Below are 19,646 nucleotides of genomic sequence, written 5' to 3'. Positions count from 1 at the left end.
ACACATTGCAGCTGTGTCCAAGGCACCTGCTGTCTTCACCTGCTGCTTCTCTCCACAGAAGGTATGAGAGAGGAAAAATTTTCAATGCTCGTGATTATTTTGCCTGGGAAACTCAGCACATAGGGACTTAAATCCTCTTTTGGGAACCTCTCATCCCAAATGAAACTTTAAAAAAAAAAAAAAAGGCAAAAAATACCAACTTATACCAACTGAAGCAACCAGAAAGGTCTCTACCACTTCTACCTCTATTTTCTGGGGGTCTGAGGCACCATGGACTCAAACGTGAATGCCTATGTGATGGCACAGCCCAAACCCAAAGTCAGGACCCAGCTGGTGACCATCAGCAAATAAGGGAAACAGAAGGAAACAGAAATGACAGGCTTAAAGAGAGGAATGTAGAGCAGGGGCCCCAAAACCACCCGCATATTGCCTATTACACTATTACACTGCAGAGACGTCCAGTAGACGCCACCAGCAGGAACTCTGCCCAGATGTGTTAAGCAATTCCCTGCTGATATGGATTGCATCAGCTCTCCGGATACAGCTAAGTCATGCCAGTGATTTTTGCTGCCCTTGAAACTCTTTAAAATACACAGTAAAAGTTTTGGTGGTTGTTTTATTTTTTTTTTTTTAACTATTGTTAAAAATCAGATTGCCCCATATGTTTTACATTTTCAGTTCATTTGCTGGGATGGAGAATACCTTTGGGCAAAGTCTTTGTTTCCTTAAACTTAACTCAGTTGTGCTACTCATACAGATGAACAGTTTTCAGAGGTAAGTCCAGCAGTAAGTACAGACTACGGTTTCTTTGCCATGTAGATGGTGCCTTTCCTCGTTATGGCACAGCCTCTTCAGTTTCAGTGCTCTTTGTCCTCTGTTTATGAACCAGTTCCCTGTTCCTTTGCCCTCCTCAGACAACCTCAAAATTAGGGCTAGGCAGCTGAAAGACAGCTCTGACCACCCCTGTTCACATACATTGCTTCAAATAATTTCCCTGGTAGAAAAATCTCTCCCAGTCGGAGGGTGGCTTCCCTCCAGCCGTGCAAAGGGCTTTTGTGAAGAGCCAGAGCATCCTTTCCTCCTCCCCACAAAATCCTAGCCAAATCACATCACATGCATCAAAAAGAAGAGAGCAGGGTCAAAATGGCACCCACCTCACTCTGCCTTTCTGCCCAAGAGAGGAGACAGCCCTGTGTGTGGAGGGTGCCGTGTCAGGGAGAAGGAAGGAGACAGGTGCTGGTGGCTGGGTCATGCAGACATGCCAGGGACCTTGGCCATGTCCAGCTGCCACTCCCTGCATTAACTCCTGCTCCTTCAGAGGGGACAGGAAAAGCAAACCCTGGAGAGAAGCCAGCAGCAAGCTGTCTAAAAGGCCAACTTGAAGGAATGTGGTGATCTCCCATCTCAGCCCCCCCTGTTCTCTCCCCTGATCTCCCCTCAGCCCCCCACACCCTGCTCAATAATCCTGTTTTACACATCTTGCTCATCCATTAGCAGCCTTACCGATGTCCACAGCCCCTCCAGCCTCAGAAAGTTCTCCTCCAAGTGACTGACAGTGCTGTCACATGCCAGATTTGCTCCTTTTAGCCCACAGGGCTGGGATGCTTCAGGCTGAGCAGTGGCCAAAACTGAAGAGAAACATGCCATCCAAGCACCATGTAAGAAGACACCTGATTGATACATGGAGCGGATGAGGATCAGCATAATCTGCAGGGTGTGGGGGAGGCAGGGAGCAGGTAAGAACCAGCAGCTGGAGAGGGAAAAGGCAAAGATGATCAGGAAGGCAAAATGGGGAATGCACAGTTTTGGAGGCAGGCAAGACCATGAGGAAAGCAAGATGCAGGGGGAGGAGAAAAGGAAAACTGGGACTGGCTGAGTAGTGAAAGCATGAAAGAGCAAAGCAAGGACTAGCGTTCAGCAAGGCAGTAGGAAGAGCAATGTATAAATAAAAAATGGTACAAGCACAGAGGCCCGGGGAAAACCAGGAATGTGGAGAAAGACAAGGACATAACACCAGGTGAGTGAGAGGTGCAAAGCAGTGTGCAAAGAAAAAGTAGAATGATTAAAGCAAAAGCTTCTGTGCTGAGAAGTATTGAAGCTCTCCTTTTTTTTGTCTTTTCTGCCCACAGATATCTATGAAAGTTTCTGATTGAGCATCCCAGCTCTCCCAAAAGACTCAGCCACCCCACACAGGTCAGCTCTCTACCACCTTCTTCATAGCATACCTGGCACCAGTGCTGCAGGGAAACACATTTTTGTCCCGGCTGTCAGCATGTCTGCAGATACCAATAGTATGATAAATCCATGTGACGTCTTTGCTTTTTAGAAACCCAGGTTCCAGATGTTGATTTCATCTCTCATGGCACATAGCATCATCTAACCCCTGCACAGAGAATATGCATTAGGAGATACAACCCGCCAAGGACTCTGCTCAGCTGATTGTGTTTACTTCTTTTTTAAAATAAAAGATTTCAAATGAAATATTTGGAGCAGTACAAAACCCCCAAATGTGGTTTTCTTAAATTCAAGCACATGGAAGAAAAACTTTTTTATTTTATTTTTCTGGAGGAAAAAGCAAAAACATCACAGTTCCAGTCACACAATCACACTTCCCAGAGGGGTTTCCAGCTGAAAGGCAAACCCATCAATGAAGAATTTAATTTTTTTGCAATGGAATTTTTCCTCAATAAATGAACAAATTTACTTCATTTCTTCACCTCAAATTTTCTATTGTAATCTGTAAAGCACAGTAATGTTACCTATTCATCTCTTTCAGATGTTATGAAAATAGAGCCATGTGAAGCACGCAGTTGCTATAGTAATTAGCATCGTAGGAAAAGGCCAGTGAGCCAGCAAAGGACATTGCCTCCAGAACAGGGTTTAAATCATGCATGAATTGTATGTTAACCTTAAGACCCACAAAATGAGGAGGAGAAAAAAACATACCAATTCTTTCAAAAACTCTGCAAGAATAAATATGCTGTGTGCTGATATAATTAAAGGCTCCATGGCTCACACAGGTACCTTCCTTCTGCCATTTCCTCAGAGATTTTTAGGCAACTTGGCAACTAGAAGAATGTTTTTATTAGTTAATGGGTTTTGTGTCAAACTCTATTTGATTTACCTTGTATGCATAATTTAGTCTCATGCCTGGATACTTGAGGAAATTATGAATTTGCAAGTTCTTTTTCCATTAGACTAGATGCTTGTAAGTATATCTAAATCATGCCATACATATATTTAAAACCTAGGATAAAACCTCTCAATTTTTGTTCTAACCTTTGTCCACAATATATTTTGTTGATCTAGAAGACTTTCTTTTTATCAGCTTTTTGCTCAGCACTATCATCACTAAAAAAGAAATGTTTCCTAATCACCAGACATGATGGGGCTTGCTATGCTTTGAAACAGCAACATGCTTGGCTGCTTAAGAGCATTTGGCTTTGTGCTTTGCATCCAACCAACAACGCACCCAAGTAGGCTGCTATTGGACAGGGACTTAATCCCTGTCATGTTTAATCACTACATTAAAAGATTTAAAGACTAACACTAAAGGCCATTCAGTTTAGGCACCATAGACTTAAATGATGACGCTTCTGTTCTGCATGACAACAATAAGAAAGTTATCAAGTCCATACTAAATGCACTGAAAAATCCTGTCTCTGCTCGGTGCATAACTCTCTGCAGCAAGGATGACTCATCAGCTCCCGAGTGCAGAAGACATGAGGGAGCCATTTTGCATTTCCTCAAGAATGTGACCCCCACTATAAAGTCTCCTACTTGAATACCACATTGCTTCAGGATGTGATTGCTAGCAGCAGCAGCCAGGGCTGTTTCTGACTGTTCAGTTGGCTAAGGAGTTAAAAGCCTCTCTTGGAGATGTGGACTTTGCTACAATTCCTCAAGTGCTGTTACTCCATGCTTAACTCAAATCTCAGGAAGCCGCATGTATGTTTTTTCCCCTAAGGCCACACATCCCCCTTGTTGCACAAATTCCATTTGCTTCCAAATTTACTTCTCCAGTCCAAATCCAGTATTAGGCATTTTCAGCCTAGTAATTCATCAGCCAGAGGACTCTGGTGCTACACATGAACTATGGGGCAAACATAATATCTTCTTTGCTGTGTCCTAAGATCTCAGCTCCTCAGTGTCCATATGAGGGCATTGATGATGACACCATGGATTCTTTCTTGAGCTTCCTACAGGTTTTCTTCCAATAGAAACCACGTAGGCACTAGGGGAGGAGTCATGCTCTCTTTCTCCACAGCCTGCTGTCAGGGTACAGGTACCACAGCTCAGAGGCATCCTCATACAGCTGCCTCATGTCTCACAGGATACCCCATTCAAAGTCCCTTTCCCTGGCAAAGACCAAGTTTAATCAGCTTCAGAAGATGCTTTGAGGATAATTAGCTGTTTAACCAGATCATTTCCGGAGCATTATTGAGCAGACCAGAGAACTTGAGGGGTGCTTTTAGTCTTTTAGCTTTTACTTGCTCACATGTTGTGCTAGTTAACTTTGCTGCTTAGTTTATATCTGTGTTAAGTGTATCTGGAGGTTGTATACAGATGCAACAAATAAAAGAACAAAATAATAAAATTAATCATCATACTGATTTTAATCATATTCCTACAATAAAAATGGAAGTTGAAATTCCACCTGAGATGGACACCTGAGATGATTCCATCGAGTAGGGAGAAAATACATTAGAATACCATAATAAGGAATTCTACTGAAGATACAAGATCTTTTTAATTGTTTTCACTAATTCATATAAAAAACCTCAAGGTTTGGAACTCAAATCAAAAGAGAGTTGAAAGAAAATTTGGGTCTGCAGCAGGTTTCCCCACATTACAACCCCTCTTCTTCCAAAAAAACAGTATAAAGGACTGAACCTGCAAAACCTGCCTCGTATGACCTCCCCTGTGAACAACAGGGGCTGTCCAAAGCCTTTCACTTATTAGTTTCCCAAGAGGGTAAGAAATCAGTATTGTGATAGCAATGCATACAGTACCTTTATAATTCCTTTATCTACTGACAAAATGTCATTTTTCACAGACGATCCTACAGTAATTAACACTCTTTCCAGCTACTAGAAGCTGGCACACACTTCCAGGGAGCAACTCCGTTTCAATAATCAGTTTCTGCCAGCAGCTGTGGAGCAAAGACATCCCTCCCTGATGCTTTCCCAGCAGCCCTTTTACCTGTGCTGCCTTGACTGAAAATATTTTCACAGCCACAAAGCTAACAATATCACACATCTTTTCAAACGTCAAGTCTTCCTCATATGGTAAAAAAGAAGAAATTGTAGAACAGCAGACCACACAGTGATAACCACTGATATATAATCTACATAAGAAAGTCCTATCACAGTAAGGTCATTCTTCGTGAATGCTTAGTTAGAATTACAATGCCTCTATATAAAAAATTAGCAATCTATTCCATTTATCCTCATTTTATGTTGGCAATATATACAGTCATTCAAACCATTTAAATTTTTTCTTTCTATTAAAAGTAAGCCACTGTTGTTTTCTGACTGATTACTCATGAGGGTAATTGTCTTTCTCATAGGTGTATGATATCCCAATATGGGTAGGATTTAACAGTCCAAAGCAACCTTTTCAAATATTAGCCTTTGTTGTACATTTGCCTTCTCTTTCCATGCATTATTGTACACATACACACATATATACACAGATAATACAAGAAGTAAGCTAAGGAAAACAAAATACTTCTAGCCCAGCCACTGCTATCAACAGACACTCGAAAATGAGACAAATCATGATCCCTGTATACAAGAGAATTATTTGTTCGAGTAGGTCAGGGAAGACTTAGCCTAGGATGTTGTTTAACGTAAATGTAATGTAAATGACTTTGCAGTTTGCTATATTCCATCTTTCACATAACTTGCATACAGTCTGTGGCATAAATAGCATGGAAAGTGGGCTTCTCTTGAGCTAAGTTTATTTATTTATTTATTTTTATTTAAGAGAGCAGAAACAGAAATATGAGTATAAATGAATCATCAATGGTTGTCAGTGAGATGGCTTCTCCAGTTCTCCTTCATATGTGTTTCTGTAAGAAAGATAAAAGTTGCATGCCCTCTGTGTCTGCAATGGGACAGCATGAGAGGTGTTTTCTTCTTGTAAGGAAAGTTCAACACGAAGTATAGAGCTGCTGTATTCCTTACCCAAAAATTTGCGTATCACCACAGAAGGACTGAGGATCAGAGCTTCACTTGTGTTAAACATTTTTGTTTTGACATTAATTTTTATATTATTTTCAAGTACTTTCATCAGTTCATGATTTTACAGATTTGCCATCACTGGGGGGGAGGGGGGGGGGGGGAAGATTTAGGCATGACAGCTAGTGTTTTGGCTAGTTATGTCTTAAGCATATGACACACTGTATGAAAGTACTATTTCCAGCATTACAAGCATTATAACATTAGAAATGACTCTACAACTCTAATTCCAGTTTATAAATGATTACAAGCACTTACTATGCTATAGAACTCTTAGCTGAGAATCCTTCATGCTTATAACTAAGCTTTTGAGAAGCCTGGAGTCTTGGCAGAGATATCAAAAAACACCATCACTCTCAGGGCAAAGATTTTCTTGTGTAAATCTTGCTTTCATGTTCAGTAGAAGTGTTTTTATGGAGAAGGAAAAAAAAGGCATGGGGGCTGCTTGCTACATTTAGGAGCTCATCTGTTTAATTGAAGAGTGGAGAGCATAACAGTGTCTGTAACAGTGTCTGTAAGCATCAAATTAATCAAAATTCTAAGATGACAACTGAGGGATGTTCCTTCTGGAGTGTAACATGTCAGCCTTAGAAACATCAGTACAGATACTTCTATAAAAGATAAACCCCCATCCTACACAATGCATATTACCACATTTCCCCTCATTCTGAAGTAGAGACTCTTCAGCAATTTCCAACTATTTACTCCAAGTTGGAGAGGGTAATTTGTACCTTGAAGGAAAACTTCCCATTCCAGCATGAAAGTTCGAATTGGTAATGTAGTCTCAAAGATGTAGTTCATACAATTTTGGCTCTAACTGCACACCATTTTAAAATTTACTATACCTTTTCACTTCCTTTATGGTCATTACAGATAAAAAGTCCTAAATAACAGACAAGCATCCAGTCTAGTTCATACAGTAAGAGCAAGAAACTGGAAACCAGAAGACTAAGCTCTGACGTCCAAGTAAGTCCGCTGTCTGCTCTTACAGAATCTACATTGTATAATGGTCTTACCCTTGAAGTTATGACTTCTGAGTGCTCATCCAATTTTGTAATGCCTTTATTTCGGTAATGACATCAATTTTGACCAATTTAGAAGTGTGAGATTGTATTCATTTTCAATATCCTCTCTAGAATGGTGAGGACACCAGGTGAGGTACTTCCTGTCAGATGTCACTTGTGAGAAAGCATACTGGCATTCACCCACTGCTTCCTTTTGCAAAAGTGGTATCAGTTCAACCTTTCAGGGCTACAGAATAACCCCTGGGCACAGAATCACATCTGCTCTGTGGGTTTTTTTATTCTTTCTGTAATTGCAAGGCTGTCAAGGAACTTGTAGTCTTACAAAGGAAAACCTGACAAGAAGTCACAATTGACGTTTAATGTATCTGATTCTCATGTGCATTAAGAGCTCTATATTTCTTCTTCAATGTCTCTAAACAGTGTGAAGAAGCTGGTATTTATTTTTAAGTGCCTGCAATAAGATCATTGTAGATTAGTAAACAAACTAGTTTAAAGGAGCTTGTCCAATCTTTAGTAACACCATAGTTTGCTCACATGCTTGGTTTTTCCATATAAGTACAGTAAAGTCAGTATTTCACAGTTCACATAGATTAAACACCAGTTTAGAAAATCAGCACCAAAAGCAATACATTGTTTCATACCTGAGCAGACTTTCTGAGAGACCAGGCAGTGAAGATCCTGTTTTCAAAAGATGCTTATTTTTAGTTCAAATGAGTTCTGCATCCAGACAGCTCCAGTCATCGTATTTGAAAGAGAAAAGCATTGGGAATAAAGAGCTCTGAAGCACCTTGGTAAAACTCCAAGGTCTATTTTCATCCCAAGGGCCAAACCTTTTAGTACTTATTCAGGCAAAACTCCCACATATTTTTCCTCTGTCATGTAGGATTTCACTTTCTCAAGTGAAAATATCTGTATTTCTTCAACATGCCATACAGAAAGTATTCCTTTCTAGCAAAACTGTGAAAGCAAAATCACAAATGCAAAGATCCCTTACTGTAGATTTATGTTTGGGCAGTGGTGGATTGACATGTATGGGATAGATGTTCAATGCTTTTCCAGACAAAACATTTATCGAATGCATTTGCTGCATACATAATGACCTGAATGATCTACTCTGCACATGGGTATTACCAGTCCAGAGTATATTACAGTTCTGGGGTCAAGAGGTACAGCATAGCCACATGCCAATGTTGCATGGGGCTGAGACAGGGATTATATAGTAGATTCCATAGAAAAGCAATGTAGGCACACAGGTCAGATGCAGCCTGCAACAAACGCTAGAAGGAACCTAAGCATAAAACTACATCCTCCAGCAAGAGGATCCTCCTGTAAGACAGTCTCAAGAGAGTCTCAAGACAGCCTCAAGATTCTTCCAAGATTATGCAGTATTTCCCAAGATTACTGCATCTTCTGTGGTCAGCAATGGGGATAGTGGTTTTCTCAGGAGACAAACAAGCTATAGTACTTTTAAGCTCTGGGTTCAAACACAATTCACCTCCACTTTGGTAATAAATTAACATTTTCATCCCCTTCTCCCCAGCTACAATCAGTGATCAATGCCTCCCATGTCCTTGTACTTCTGCGCCTCCTTTGATGATCCTTGGAAGTCAGGGAGCAAGACTCAAAACACAGGAATTAAACTTCTACCTAATACTAAAACCAATCAATTCATTGGGACAAGCCATGTGAGGCAGCTTAAACTCTCCTTCTTGTCCCCCCATCCCCTCTTACTTCAGTGTTTTCCTGCAAGGGGCAGCCAGCCAAGCATCTGGTGATGAAAAAAAATGTGAGTTGTACATTCTACATTTTGGGTAAAGACATACTGCAGGGTAGGTCCCAATAGCTACAGGAGGTTGAACCTCTCATAGCTGTCTCTGCAGCAGCAAGAACTACAGTAAAATGAGTACTGCTGCTGAGGAAAGGAGGCGACACTTCTAACGTCTTCTAGCACCTGAGCCAAGAGAGGTTGGAGCTGTGGCTGATGCTTTTTCTTCTCAAGCTAAACAAGGTTTCAACTTCAAGCAGAAACCCCTCGGGAGTGCCCTCCTCAAATTAAAACCTCCTCAGACAAAAGTGTTACCGATGCAGCTGTATAAAAACACTGGGCACAGAAAGCTGTACATTGCATGCAATTAATTGAGCCTTCAGCTTTTCAATTATCTCATGATGACTTTTTAAAATTATTTATTGACTGGAATATATATGTATAGCTATTTGGACCCAATTTCACCAAAGCACTACTGCAGTGTTAATAACCAAAGCATACTTTGTATTCAAGGAATGAGCTGTTTAAATAGGAGAGCAATTATGACATTAAAATGCCAAAGGAAAAAAAAAGGTAAATTGAGTTTATCACTCTGTAGCTCAACCCAAGGGTAAAGTGAGCTTCTGGCATGACACAAGTTTGTCTTGGAAAAACAGTGTCTCGTCTCAAAAGCAATTGGGCATTGTGCAGTCCCTTGTTTTAGAAAAATATGTGCTCTGTTTGCACTGGGATTGCTGGTCAGATTTTTTTTTTTTAACCATGGCAGGTTGATAAATGCAGATGCCTGCACCCTTCCAAGCATTATTAAGCATGCCACATTAATTGCACAAAGTCATTTTCCTGTGCTCAGCAAGTCAGACTTCTATATATATCTTGGAAAAATAATGTAGGCATGTGGTCAGAAAAACAGCTGTCAATCAGGCTCCTCTTTTACAACCAAAACAACAGTTAGCTCAAACCTGCACAGCTATGTGATGTAAGGTAGTTTCAGCCATGCTATGTGTTGCAGAACATATCAAGATTTCCTCATGAAATCTCTGAGTAAACAAAAGCATTTCTCTAAGCATCTTTTACAACTGCAGCAACTAGTCAAGACTTCTTTCTGAAACCAGACACCATGTCAGGAACCAGGGCCAGGCTGTGAATGTAGGAAAGTGTGAGATACAGCAGAGCAGACAGCAGAAAGGCAGAAAACATAGGACTGAAAATCCATGCAACGCTGGCATCCTCACAGCATAGAACCAGCAAGAATGCAAAACAGCAAAAAAAAAAAAAAAAAAAAAAGAACATGTCCAGCTCCCATGGGAAGAAGAGAAAACTCTATGCTCTGCTCCTTCAAGAAGAATGGAGGAGGCAAGTGCAAGGCTGGCAGAAAGATGATAACACTAGATTCGGAGATGAAGTGGTGTGTATGAGCTGCTTCTTCTTTCACCCTGTTTCCTTCCAGAGGCCATTGTGCCTGGCAAAGCATTCAGGGAAACAAGACTTTCCTCTGATGAGCTTATCTCAGCAAAATGCAGCAGGAAATCTCCCTCAGCTTTCAGGAAGGAATGGAAACAATCGCACCTGATCAAGATCAGCCTTCCAGAAATGGGAACCACTTTAAGATAACATGACCTTCCACATCACACCTTAACCACAGACCAGTTCATCTCTTCATGAGTAGAAAGGGGAGAACAAGTGTACTTTTCAGGACACAGAAGCATGAATGGCCCTTCAGAAAAGCCCTCAGAAAAGTTCAATCCTTAGGTTAAAATGAAGAACCAGATATAAAGTAGCTCAGATTCTGGAATGAAATAGTGAAAGCCACTCTTGATTGCATGTTCATGGATCATACATCACCTCTTCTTTCTTCAAGTGGGGGGATTTAAGTTAATTGGAAGCACACCTGACAAAAGGCAATGTTGAGTTTAGTCAAGGAATGAAATAAACTTTTCTCAGTACTGCTTACATTTTGCTTCTGTACTTTTCAAACTAATGTTTCTGTCTTGTGAATAAGAAGTACAGTAATTTGGTAGAATTAAACATTCTCTTTGCTATTCCTACACTCCAAACCAATGGCAAAAGCTAAGGGTTTCATACACTAAAAATTAACACTGGCAAAACCCCACACCTATATAAAAACATATGGGAGGTGGGGGGAATCATATCCGAGCCATCTCCAGAGGACTTTGAAAAGTGAAATACATATGTCCTTATTTCCACTTGCCTCCCTTATATCTGACTCCATTAAGAATTTTCCCACAGCTTTCATCACAAGGAGGACCATGTTTACTATACACGGCAAAGGGTAAAGTGGCTAGAAGGTGCTGGACAGGTTTTAAGATTTGGGGGGCACAATATTAACCACTTTAAACTACTTATTTCCTCACCATCAGGACAGGAGCGAGAAGAGAAAAGGTTAGAAGCAAGGCCCACCTCAGTTGTGACCTGCCTTCTACATCCAGGGCTTGAGGTCAAAGCATCTCGCTTGCCTGCCAAGGCCTGGATGTGCAGTCTCCACCACACTGTTTTCACTTCACTGCCCTCTTAAGCTAAGGATTACACTGTATTAGCCAAATCATTTGCAGTATGCTATAGACAGCCCTTAAGGAGCTCAAGTCTCTCCATTTGCACTGAAAACAAGATCTGAGTCAAGAATGTTGCTGCCACCTTCAAATATCTACCAGGGCAAGAGATGAAGACTAGAGAACAGACCACCACAGTCCATCATAATCACCCAGTCACTACAGGGATTTTTTATCTCTCAGTTGCCCAGACTAACCACTAACTCAGAACTTTGATATTTCATTATATTGATGATGATCTTTTCCCCTCACTTATCTTTTTATCTACAAAGGGAGGCATAAAGGATTCAGCTATCAGCAAGTTCAAGCATTTGGCTTGGTTCCAAAGGCTCACAGCACTTCAGTGTACACTTTCTGTCTAAAAGGATTAACTAAGGTAGATTGTTCACTAAAAAGATGCTACTGTCTAAGGGGTTACCCTTACAGGGCTTCAAAATCTAATTTTCACTCACATAATTATTTGAAATCATCACCAAAAAGATGAATTATCAGGTAATTTGTATTGGGGATTTCAAGTGAAATGAGAACAGGACACACGCATCATAGAATCATAGAATCATAGAATAATTAGGGTTGGAAAGGACCTTAATCATCTAGTTCCAATCCCCCTGCCATGGGCAGGGACACCTTACGCTAAATCATATCACCCAAGGCCTCGTCCAGCCTGGCCTTGAACACTGCCAGGGATGGAGCATTCCCAACCTCCCTGGGCAACTCATTCCAGTGCCTCACCACCCTAACAGGAAAGAATTTCCTCCTTATATCCAATCTAAACTTCCCCTGTTTAAGTTTTAACCCGTTATCCCTTGTCCTTTCACTACAGTCTCTAATGAAGAGTCCCTCTCCAGCATCCCTATAGGCCCCCTTCAGATACTGGAAGGTTGCTATGAGGTCTCCACACAGCCTTCTCTTCTCTAGGCTGAACAGCCCCAGCTTTCTCAGCCTGTCTTCATACGGGAGGTGCTCCAGTCCCCTGATCATCCTCGTGGCCCTCCTCTGGACTTGTTCCAACAGTTCCATGTCCTTTTTATGTTGAGGACACCAGAACTGCACACAATACTCCAAGTGAGGTCTCACAAGAGCAGAGTAGAGGGGCAGGATCACCTCCTTCGACCTGCTGGTCACACTCCTTTTGAGGCAGCCCAGGATACGGTTGGCTTTCTGGGCTGCAAGCGCACACCGCCGGCTCATGTTCATTTTCTTATCAACCAACACCCCCAAGTCCTTCTCCGTAGGGCTGCTCTGAATCTCTTCTCTGCCCAACCTGTAGCTGTGCCTGGGATTGCCCCAACCCAGGTGTAGGACCTTGCACTTGGCATGGTTAAACTTCATGAGGTTGGCATCAGCCCACCACACAAGCATGTCAAGGTCCCTCTGGATGGCATTCCTTCCCTCCAGCGTACCGACCAAACCACCCAGCTTGGTGTCATCGGCAAACTTGCTGAGGGCGCACTCAATCCCACTGTCCATGTCAGCAACAAAGATGTTAAACAAGACCGGTCCCAACACCAATCCCTGAGGGACGCCACTTGTTACTGGTCTCCAGCCGGACATTGAGCCATTGACCACAACTCTTTGTGTGCGGCAATCCAGCCAGTTCTTTATCCACTGAGTGGTCCATCCACCAACTTGATATCGCTCCAATTTAGAGACAAAGATGTCGTGTGGGACAGTGTTGAATGCTTTACACAAGCCCAGGTAGATGACATCAACTGCTCTACCCCTGTCCATCAGTTCTGTAGCCCCATCATAGTCTTCATTCTCACAGTCCCTGCATCTGCCTTCCAAGACTTGGGTGGTTTGGTCAGAGCCTTTGCCAGTGAAGACCAAGGCGAAGAAGTCATTCAGAACCTCAGCCTTCTCCAAATCCTGTGTAGCCAGTTCTCCCGAGAGCTTCCTGAGGGGGCCTACATTCTCCCTAGTCTGTTTTTTATTTGCTATGTACCTGTAGAATCCCTTCCTGTTATCTTTAATACCTCTAGCCAAGTTTAATTCTAACTGGGCCTTAGCTTTCCTAACCTGGTCCCTAGCTTCCCAGACAACATCCCTGTACTCTTCCCAGGCCACTTGTCCTTGCTTCCACTTATTATAAGCCTCTTTTTTCATTTGAATTTTCCTCAGGAGCTCCTTATCCATCCAAGGAGATCTCCTGGCCCTCCTGCTGCACTTCCTTCTAGTTGGGATGCAACACTCCTGAGCTTGTAGCAGGTGATCCTTGAATATCAACCAACAGTCTTGGGCCCCCCTGCCCTCTAGGGCTGTATCCCATGGAACCTTCTGAAGCAGGTTCCTGAAGAGGCAAAGTCTGCTCTTTTGAAGTCCAGGGCAGTGAGCTTGCTGCACGCTCTTCTCACTGTCCTGAGGATCTCAAATTCGAGCATCTCATGATCGCTCATCCAAGGCTGCCCTGGAGAGTCACATTTCCAACGAGCCCTTCCCTGTTGGTGAGCACGAGGTCAAGCACAGCACCTCTCCTTGTCAGCTCCTCTATTACTTGCAGAAGGAAGTTGTCTTCTACACAACCTAGGAACCTCTTGGATTGCTTGTGCTGGGCCGTACCGTCCTTCCAACAGATGTCAGGGTGGTTGAAGTCACCCATGAGAACAAGGGCCTGCGAGTGTGAGGCTTTTCCTATCTGTCTATGGAGTGCTTCATCCGCAGGTTCTCCTTGGTCAGGCGGTCTGTAACAGATCCCCACAGTAATGTCTCCCATAGCTATATTCCCTTTAACCCTGACCCACAAACTCTCTGTGGGCTGCTCACCTGTCCCCAGACAGAGTTCCATACTCTCCAGCCTATCCCTAACATAAAGGGCAACTCCCCCTCCCCGCCTGCCAGGCCTGTCCTTCCTAAAGAGCCTGTAACCTTCCATTCCAACACTCCAGTCATAGCAGCCATCCCACCATGTTTCTGTGATGCCTATTATATCATACCCCCTTAGACGTGCACACATCTCTAATTCCTCTTGTTTGTTCCCCATGCTACGGGCATTTGTATAGAGGCATCTGAGCCGAGCTCCAAATGAAGCTGACTCATTGGCTGGAGTGGCTGGGATATCTCTACATTGCTCCGAGCATTTATTATAGGTTCTGGCAACTGACTGGGTGTGTTGGGATGGAATGATGCCGCCTGCCCCCAACACATCTAGTTTAAAGCCTCCTTGAGCAGCCTGGCAAGCCTCCTACCAAAACTGCTCTTTCCCTTCTTTATCATCAGACCAGCTCTACCAGCCCCCACTAGACCTTGCCTACAAACTTGGGTCCCATGTTCAAGGCACCCAAACCCCTGACTATGACACCACCCTCTTAACCATTTATTAACCTGGCTAATCCTCCTAGCTTTTTCTACGTCCTTCCCTGTACCCTGGAGAATTGATGAAAAGACTATCTGAGCTCCAGAGCCCCTAACCACCTCCCCCAGGGCTCTGTAGTCCTTCTTTATGTTCCCCAGGCTACTACTATCTATATCCCTAGCACCCACATGTATCACCAGGAGTGGGTAATAGTCCGTGGGACTTACTAGAGCAGGCAGCCTCTCTGCCACATCCCTGATCCGTGCCCCTGGTAGGCAACACGCCTCCCTTGAGACAGGGTCGGGCCGGCAGACGAGTGCTTCTGTCCCTTTCAGTGTAGAGTCCCCTACTACTACGACCCACTGCTTTTTCCTGGCAGCACCAGTAGAGATCTTTAGCAGTGCATCAGCCGGCTGTTTCTGGCTCGAGTGCGCTTCCTCATTAGCCCCCTGCAGGACAGCAAAGCGGTTCTGCGTGAGGACAGGGGATTTAGGGGGAAGCCCCTCGCTTTTGGTTGTCCTTTTCCTTCTTTTTTTTGCTGTTTTTTTTTTTTTTTTGTCACTAATTCCCAGCTTCCCAGGTTAACGGCCTCCTTCTTTCCTTCATGAGGTAGAGGTGAAGCTCGAGGCCCCTGCACAGTTTGGGCCAGGAGCAAGCATTCCTGCTTCCTCTCGGCTTCCCTGACATCTCGCAGCCTATTAACAGCATCCCGCAGCTCAGCCCCTGCTGCAGGAGGACCTCCACCAGGGAGCACCGAGTGCAGCCCTGCCCATTGTGCACCCTCCCCTCACCAGAGCAGTGCAGGCACTCTCTACACCCCGAGCTCTGCACTGCAGCTTCCCCTCTCATCAGCTCTGTCTGGGTGCCTACGCTGGCCACCGCCGGGGCAACCAGAGCAGAGCTCCCAGACCAGGCCCTGGTCATACAACGAGGGCTCACCATCCCGCTCGCCTGCCCGCGCGAACTGCCGCGCAAACTGCCTCGACCCTCGACCCGCTCTGTTTGCCCGCTCTGTTGCTGCGCTCCTGGTCGCTCACCCTCCCTGGGGCAGGTTTTTAATCATCATTCTGTGTGTATTTACAAAGATATCTCCAGAGGAAATTATTTTCTACAAATTTCTGAAGTGAGACATCAAAATCTACTGAAATTAATATGCAGCAGACTTGGTTCACGATGGCATTTCTCCAGCATCACAAGTAAATGGTGAACGAGGCTTGGGATTCTATTTTTAATATTCTTTTCCTCCCGCTGGAAAATGCTGCCTATTCCATATAACTTGTGTATCAGACAAGTTGGTTTTGTTCTATTTCAGCATCTAGAAGAGAAAGACAATAGCTTCCAAATGTTCAGATACTAAGATTAGATTTTCTGCAGGGCTTCTACTGAGTGACCAGGTTATTAGCTCTAATGCTTAATTTTTTACTTTTTACTGAGCATTACTTCAGTCACGCAATTGAAACATCTCACTGGAGCCTGCTCTGTGGAGGGGATCACTGCATAATACAGTCTAACCACTTGTTCTCCTCAGCTGCAGTCCACACCCAGGCCCTTGAGCAGCAACAGGGATAAAGGAGGAAGCAGGGAGGGAGTGGTGGCTTTTCCACTGGGAATTCCAATCAGATTTCTCCAAATTCAGAGTCTGCTCAGCTGGGCAGATCCAGTTGCTTTCCAGCAGCTGGTTGTATCAGTGTACAGTAGCTGAAAGCACTCAAGGCAGCAAAAGCATTTCTGTACTCTAATATCCCAGCATTTCTGAATACGTAACATACTTAAATGAGGCAGGAAAGTACAATTATCCCCTTTGTAACAGAAACAATTTTGGCACACCAGTGAACACCGTTTATCTGTGGTTAGTCAAGCTACTTCAGAGTAAGAAAAAGTTATAGCACATGCTATAAAACCTAAAAGGAATTTAGTACTTCCCCCAAAATAACAATTAATCCCTAGCAGAATCAAAGTGAAATTCACCATGCAGCTTGGTCACTCATGTAACACTGCTATGTTGCAATTTGCTCTGGATATATTACTTACCATTCTTCGCATCTCTACAGCCAACATGTTTTGTCCCACACCTCCTAAAACAGAAGAAGGCTGAGTCTCTTCATACCTGTGTCCTATTCAGAGACGTCTCCTTCCCATATGTCTGCATTCAGCCAATGCAATAAACCCCAGCATCCACATCAGCTTGATCCACACTGCACATTTCCTCCACCTGCTATCATCTGCCTCTTCCTAACAATTGCATTGGTTTCTTCAGATGAAAACCTGTAACATCTCTAAGCAATATTATCTCAGAGCAGTGATGGACCATGAGCTGTCCATTGCTAATCAGGAGCAAGATCCCAGGATTGCAATCAGTAGTTCCATGGAAAATAAAAATGCACTTGATGCTCTGCAGGGGACAAAAATCCCAACTCCAAACCAAGTGTCAGCTACTATTTGGTAAGAAAAAGGGATAAAAAAAAGACAATCATCATACAAATCCACAGTATTCCTATCTTGGATATTTTGAGAAGCCCTGGTCCTCCCTGCTATAAAGGTGGGAGAAGATGACCAAATGTCCCAATAAAAGTTTATAGAGACAACTTCCACACAATGACTGACTGGGATATATTGCAGGAAGAGGTTTAGAAGTGTCATCAAAGCATGCAGGGGTAAAATCGTGAAGACCAAAGCTAGGCCACAACTGAAATCCATGAGGGATGTAAAAGACAGTAAGAGCATGTGTAGTTACATCAGCAGCAAAAGGAGGACTAACGAAATTGTGGTGTTGCTGCTTAATGGGGCAGAGCACGTAGCGGCACAGGATGTGGAAAAGACCATGTCAGTGTCATTGCTACTGGCAAGGTGTGGTCTTGGGACTCCCAGATCCCTATGGGTAGTAGCAAAGCTTGCAGGAGAAAGGTGCTGCTCACAGAATAGGAGGATGATGTTAAGGGCTACTTAAATAAACAAGACATATATAAACTCATGGGATTAGAAGCAACCGAGCACACTGAGAGATGTCCAGTGTCACTGTGAGCCCACCTTCTGTCATCCCTGAACAATCGTGGTGCTCATGGAAGGTCCCCAACTGCTGGAGGCAAGGAGGATCTGGGGTATGGGGATCAAGGAAGACATGGCTCATCAGCTTAACCTGAAGTGATTTCCAGAATCAGTAAGAGCAAGATGACTGGGAACAGCCAGCATGGATTTACCAAAAGCAAATTATGCCTGACCAGCCTGAGCACCTCTGTGATGAGAAGACTAGCTCTGAAGGCAAGAGGAGAGCAGATGTTGCTTACTTGGACTTTAGCGATGACATGCTTCCCCATAGCATTCTTATAGGCTAGGAGGAAATAACGACTGAACAGGTGTGCTCTGCAACAGATCAAGGGAAAGGCAGCAAATGAGTGCATCTTCCAGATCGAGTTTTCTCAATATTACTATTTCTGAGGTAATAAGAAAGCTCATGGTACAATAAACTTTGTCCTGAATCTGAAATTTTAATACACCAAAGCTGGCAAGTTTTGCTACTGTGTGGGAGAGTGTCCAGATGCAGAAGTCTGTGTTCATTCCAGTGATTATTTTTAGATGAATAACAATGTCCACCTTAGCATAGCAATATACCCTGCTTTCAGACCATGCTGTGAAGTACCCTTGCACCTCAGTCTTACTATTCCAATTATACCTCTACCCACCATATTCCTTGTGAGTACCAGGACTCTCTGCCTGATCTGTAACAGTGTAGTTTAAATCTACCAGACTTACCACCTATGACCTGTAGCATACAGCTTAGGTCTTCCAAAACCATGCTAAAAACTATAAGGTATCCATGCCTTCTTAAAGATCTTAAACACATTTCCTGGCCCAGAACAAATACTTTGCTTCAGTATTGTACTTTTTGAGAATTTATGGTTTTAACAGTTTATTCTAACATTTAAGAACTTCTCATGCTTCTACATCTATTTATTTATTTTTAATAAAAAAGTATGCTATCTGCAAGTGTAGAATCAATTCTATTAATTCCCTTTATTAAGGGTTAATATAAAAAAGATTTAGATCTGTTTTCCTTTTACTTTCTATTTATTCCTTCCTCTCCTTCTATGCTTGCAGCTGCACAAATTCAATGACTTTAAAAAGTCATCATCCCTAAAAGTCACATTTTGCATGTGTTGCTCAATTTTGAAATTACCTGATCAACCTGCTTTCAACACTGACCTGCCAAAGAGCAAATTTTACCTGTGCTTTTAAAACCCCTCCAAAAGCAAACTTGCAATGCATAGCCTTAGTGTAGGTAGGGGAAGGAAACAAATGACAGATGAGTTAATGGGAAAACTGTTCTCAAGGGCAGGTGAACCAGCCAGGCTTCGGGCACGGCTGCTCAGGGTCAGGGTTTCTTGCTCATCCTTAGTCCGCATGCCCAGTCCTCACTGCTCCCCAACCTTCCCAGCCCCACCAGCCAGCTCTACACTCTGTGCCCCCAACGGTTTTGGGTTTGAGTAACATGGGCCTCTTGCTCTGCCTGTCCTCATCCTCTCCTCCACCGCCTGCACAGGGAACTGACACAGCCGGGATGGCCATGCTGAGTGCTGCCTGTCCCCATGTGCCTTGGCCAGCAGCAGCAAGAGCAGAATATGGCCCCAGCGCAGGCTCCCCTCCAGAGGTCATTGTCCATTCCCCTTCTTGCGCTCCCTCCTGCGGGCCAGCCCTGGCACCCGGCCTGGATTAAACTTGATATACCCTGGGCAGGCTGCCATGGGGCCGTGGACAGGC

The sequence above is a fragment of the Pezoporus flaviventris genome, unplaced genomic scaffold (genome assembly GCF_033815535.1).
Source record: "Pezoporus flaviventris isolate CSIRO_AGI_PZ_B2104156 unplaced genomic scaffold, CSIRO_AGI_Pfla_v1 ptg000030l, whole genome shotgun sequence".
Taxonomy (NCBI): domain Eukaryota; kingdom Metazoa; phylum Chordata; class Aves; order Psittaciformes; family Psittacidae; genus Pezoporus; species Pezoporus flaviventris.
The sequence above is the reverse complement of the archived record's forward strand: the minus strand, read 5'-3'. Positions refer to the sequence as shown.